Below are 6000 nucleotides of genomic sequence, written 5' to 3'. Positions count from 1 at the left end.
ATTAACCTGTACGTCACGCAAAAACGTCAAAAGCGTTCTGTTGATTACTTTCTTAATATGTGTGCAGTAGTGGCTCAGTTTGATTACCTCAAATGTGAATTTATCATTAGAGCAGGAATGTGAATAACTCTCAGAAGCTTTAATTCAACAGATAAGTGTTTCGATTCAAAACAAAGATATGCAAGGGAATAAATTTCCCGTGCGTGAAGCATGTGGCTCACCAGGCTATCGCAAAGGAAGGGACTGAACAACAACGAATGTTACATGCGCTCGAAAATGCTGAAAACATTTAGTTACATGATAGTGTAATGAATTCAACAAACCTATTATTCGGATTGATCAGTGAGAATCAAATTCTGCACCATGTGCCTCAAAACTAACTTCCTCGTTGAACAACGACTGACGAGTTGAACATAAATGCAAGGGCGAATTTGCATATAGGCATGGGCTTAGATCGGCAGCTTTGGAGGGCAGCATTTTTTTGCACTGTGTTTGTTTTAACATTTTACGTTTTAAAATAACTGCTCTTACAAATGACAGAAATCATCAATATTGTGAAATAACTTGATAGTTTAACCCCGTAAGTAAGGACGCCATGAACTCGCATCACACCAGTGCGAAACCTTAAGTGCCGGCAGGTGTAGATTCTAGACGAAACTACGAGCGCTTCTGACATGTGCTCCCATCTCCTAGTTTTTTGGGTACTTTTAGAGGGACATAATTTTTTTTTCGTCCATTAAGAAATTTATTGACGCATTAAGTGGTTAAACAGGCCGTAAAAACAATTGACAATAAAAGCTTTGAAATGTTATTAGTTTACCTGGTAATGAATGGCAGTTCAAACACTCAATTTCTGTCTGTAATCGTGTTTATGAAATGGCTCGATAATATGGAACAATAGAGTATCACGACGACAGTTGACAAACAGGTTATGAAACGATATTGTTGCAGAAGAAGCTAAGTAGGGCCGTGGCGTAGTTGTTATGATATTAAACTGTTGCATAGAGGGTCGTGAATGCAACACTCACCTGGACTGTACAACTTTAATTTCTATATCCGGTTCGAGTACATACTACAAGTATCCACAAATGTCAGAAATCATTGTACCGGAATGTTCTTTAACTGTATATATACTGTATGGGTTCTGGCTGGATTCAGTTCGCTCCGCGCTCTTGTATGTGCAAGTGCTCAATAAATCTTCGTTAAGGGAAGTTAGTGTTCGTCATTCATCTAATTACACCTTCTTCTACGTGACATTATTCTGGTGGAGGCGCTGGGTATTGGAACTTGTGATAGCGCATATTATCGACGACACAGTGGCTCCCATCAGGCCACGACAGAGCCGCCGTTTACGTGGTGAGAATCCCGAGTTCGAGCCATATTCAACAGATCGCAATCTACAGGAGACAGAAGCAGAAGAGGACGTTACGATGACAGCAACTGTGTACCACCACATGAGACATCCTTCCGGGTTCTCTGGTGACCATGGACAAGATCCAAACAAGTGGCTGAAGGTATATGAGCGTATAACCAAATTTAACAAATGGGATGACACCGTGTGTTTGTCTAACGTATTTTTCTACTTGGAGGGCACTGCCAAGCATTGGTACGAGAACAACGAGGAGAAGTTCACAATGTGGGAAGTATTATAGGCGGAACTGCGCAAGTATTTCGACGACACACGACGACAGAAGTGCAAGGCTGAAGATAAAGTGCAGGGCACAGCGTCCAAGAGAAACTACAGCATCCTACATTCAAGGCGTCTTGGAGCTGTGTAAAATAGTGGATCGTAGAATGAAGGAGGAAGATAAGGTTGCGCATCTCATGAAGAGTGTTGCTGAGGACATTTATCAAGCTCTACTCCTGAAGGAAGTTTCGACAGCAGGCGACTTCATAAAATGGTGCCAGTCTATCGAGACAATGCAACAAAAAAGAATTACACGACAGAAGTTCGAACGGCTTCCAAACGTCGTACCGACGTCTGTGATGGAGGAAGCAACTGATTTCACAAGTGTTCTTCGTCAGATAGTGGGAGAGGAAGTTCAGAACACACTTGGATTGCGCGGCGAGCAAAAAACCAAGACGCCTCAAGCTGTCATAAGGAAGGAAGTGGAACAGACATTGAACCCAATCTCATGTCCTTCATTTCCCTTTAAAACGGTGAAAAACTCGAGACCCAAGCGGAGTTACGTTCCTGCAATGCCACATGAGGAACCTGTTCGGGCACCAAGGAAATCTGACGTCTGGAGGAACCAGGATAACCAACCAGTATGTTCCGAGTGCGGACGTCCGCGACATGTGGTGCGCTATTGCCAAGAAAGGCGGCGGATATTTGATGACGCCCACACCACAAGACAGCAGGCCGATCTTAGCCGACGCCAACTCCGAGACGGCGAAGATTAACGTGAAGATGTGGGTGCAGGACGACGTAGGTCACCATCGCCGCAAGCTAGCCGCCGGAGAGGACGCTCCCCAACACGCCGTCAAGGTCTCCGTCGCAGTTTGAAGCTCCAGTCGATCACCTAGCCGCCGCAACCTGCAAAACTAAACGGTGTGACCTTGCTTGGAGGTGAGGCCGCCGAAGAGAAAAATCCTCCGTCGTCGATCACTACAAAAATGATAGGAAACTACGTCGTTATCCTCATGGATGGCTGACCAGCCCAAGCTCTTGTCGGCTCTGGAGCATCATATTCAGTCATTTCGGAGAAGTACCGTCGCCAGTTGCAGAAAACCTTTTCATTTACAGAAAAACATCTCTGCTCAATGTGGCTAATGGGAAATATGTAAAACCTACAGGAAGATGTACCATTCATGTGGGTATAAGTGACCATATACAGCCCTTAGAATTCATCGTCTTACAAGAGTGTAGTCATGACGTCATTCTCGGATGGGAGTTTTTGAAAGCTTCTCAAGCAATTACAGATTGTGGTCGCTCGACGATTATGCTAGACGAGATGAGATACTGTGGACGGGAAGATATGCATCCGAGTGTGTTGAGACTGTGTGTGATGGATGAAGTGATCATTCCTGCAGTCAGCGCTAGAATGGTAACTGTGACGTGTCATGCCATGCATCAACCCATGGATCTTGTAGTGGAATTAAGAGGAGAATACCACTGAAGAATAACTTGGTCATCCCAGCCTCTGTCGTCTCGTTTAAGAACGGATTCGGTGAACTGTGGATAGTTAACTGTCACCGAGAACCGCAGATACTTCCAAAATGCATGTCAATAGCAAACTCTGAGTCATTAACTGAAGAACAGCTGAGCATTATATAAACTCCCATGCCGAGTCTGTGGGCGAAATTGGCCCTACCACTACGAGACAAAATCTTCTAGCTCGACTATCACCAGATATCACTAAAGAACAACAGAAGAAGCTACGTGCCATTCTTCAAGAGCTCTCTAAATTCTTCAATCCGCAGGTGAAAAGCAAATTAGACAAATTGACGGTGAAGCACCGGACTAGCACCGGAGACCATCAACCAGTGAGCCAGAGTTCATACCGTCTGTCAGCAACGGAACGTCGAATAATTCACGGCGAGGTAGAGAAAATGATGAAGAATGACATCATTCAGTCTTCGCAAAGCCCATGGTCGTCAATAGTGGTCCTCAGGAAGAAGGATGGCAGTTGGCGCTTTTGTGTTGATTACAGGAAGGGCGTTTACCCTCTTCCACGAATTGACGATGTACTAGATTGTCTGAAGAGGGCTAAGTTTTTCTCAACCACGGACATGTACTCGGGATACTGGCAAATCGACGTAGATGAGGCTGATCGTGAGAAAACTGCATTCGTCACAACTGAGGGCCTATACAGGTTTAAGGTAATTAAGATATGTGACCGAAAATAGTGAACCTGTTAAACGTTTTCTTCTGATTTTACCAAACCCGGGACTGAAGTCCGAAAACGTAGCTGAGACCAGACTTAAAGTACTGTCTACATATTCCATTGATATTACTAACTGTAGAGACCAGTCATACGACAATTCAAGCAACTTGGCAGGAGCCTACGGTGATTTGCAGACACGCATCAAAGAATGAAATCCGAAAGCGCATGGTGTCCCTTGTGTTGCACATTCTTTGAATTTAGTCGAACGTGCTGCAAGCTGTTATCAGGAAGCATGTTCATTTTTTAATTTAGTGCAAAGCGTGTGTAATTTTTTTCTGATTCTATACAAAACTGAGATCAACTTCTTTCTTTCACGAAACCACGAAACAATAAAGTTAAAAGTTTATCAAAAACACTTTGGTCAGCAAGAGAGAATGCATGTGTTAAGTGTAAATGAGTTTTGGGAGAGGGTTATCAATGCCCTCACACATGTTACCAATAATACCTGTGAGAAATCACTTGCGCTAAATAGGGCTCCAGCTTTACTGAATCATATCAGTAGACTAGAAACACTTTTCAGGATGATTATTTGAAAGGACATACTCCAGAGATTTAATAATGTAAATGTGAACCTGCAAAGTGTAAATACTGACACTGAAATAGAGCATGCCGGCCGGCGTGGCCGAGCGGTTCTCGGCGCTACAGTCTGGAACCGCGCGAGCACTACGGTCGCAGGTTCGAATCCTGCCTCGGGCATGGATGTGTGTGATGTCCTTAGGTTAGTTAGGTTTAAGTAGTTCTAAGTCTAGGGGACTGATGATCTCAGAAGTTAAGTCTCATAGGCTCAGAGCCATTTGAACCATTTGAAATAGTGCACGAATAATCCGAAAAACTTGTAGGGTTTATTAGTTCTATTCCTGGTATGTTCTACTGTTATGAAAATCAATCCATGGACATTATGACTGATATGGACTTCCAATGCACCTCTAAAATATCAGGGAAATGCAAACTACATGTTAATGAAGAAGCGTACACTGAAGAAGTTCTTCTGACTGGTAGGGAGAAATTCAGTGTCGAAACATTTTTCCCAAAACTTTACTATTTACACGTAGATTTAATAAGTAGGAAGGAAAGTAATAAAACACTGCCAGACTCCTTCATAGTTTTCAGAAAATAATAGTTCATCAGACGTTATTTCTGAAGCGCAGCAAAACTCCAAGCGTCATACGAAACTGATTTATAATCTTCCTTTGCAAGTGAATGTGTACATTTCACAGCACTTTTGAATTATTGTTAGTTTAGTGATCTACCAGTCGAAATGAGTAAACTTTTACGAAAGAAGTGGTTATAGCCCTTGTTTCCGAATGTTGAAATTCCTCATAGAAAGTTTCTATGCCCAGCACTTACAAATTGTTCAACAGAACTCTCGTTTTCGGCCCTTAAAAGGCGGAAATCATACCTGTGTTCTACCTTGTCTCAGGAAAGATCGAATGCCATGTCCACTCTTCACATCGATGCTTAGCTAACTGATGACCGTTTTGACTTAAAAAATAAAAAATGTCGTGTGACTAAGGCCTCCCGTCTGGTAGACCGTTCGCCGGTGCAAGTCTTGATGATGATTAGGACAACACAACACCAAGTCCCTGACCGGAGCAAATCTCCGACCCAGCCGGGAATCAAACGCGTGCTCTTAGGATTGACATTCTGTCACGCTGACCACTTTTTTTAAAATTAATTTTGTCCGATATAGTTCGTTGCTTGTGGTCGGGGCGGACGTCACAAGACATCCGTTCAAACTGATCGTTGGTTGCTTGACTCAGATTTTTTATTACAGAGAGCACGCAGCCCTCTGACCGAACACGCTTAGCTACCGTGTCGGCGTTACGTTTTTTTATTAAAATTGCACAGTCCAGGTGAGTTTTTAACTCGCGAGCCTCCATGCAACAGTTGAGTATCATAACCACTACATCACAGTGCTACTCTCCGGGGGCGGACGTCTCAACTATGAAGATAAGTATTAACGAGTTTGCTGCCATCAAAGTCAGACGCAAATTTTGCTGACTGGTGAGTTTTATTTATTTCTTCTTATTAGTATTTGAAACCTACATAGTTTTAAAACTTGTTTTTGGAGGGGCGCATATATTACGTTATGCCTAGCGGCGCAAAAATTGTA

This window comes from Schistocerca gregaria, chromosome 2 (genome assembly GCF_023897955.1).
Source record: "Schistocerca gregaria isolate iqSchGreg1 chromosome 2, iqSchGreg1.2, whole genome shotgun sequence".
Classification (NCBI taxonomy): Eukaryota; Metazoa; Arthropoda; class Insecta; order Orthoptera; family Acrididae; genus Schistocerca; species Schistocerca gregaria.
The sequence above is the reverse complement of the archived record's forward strand: the minus strand, read 5'-3'. Positions refer to the sequence as shown.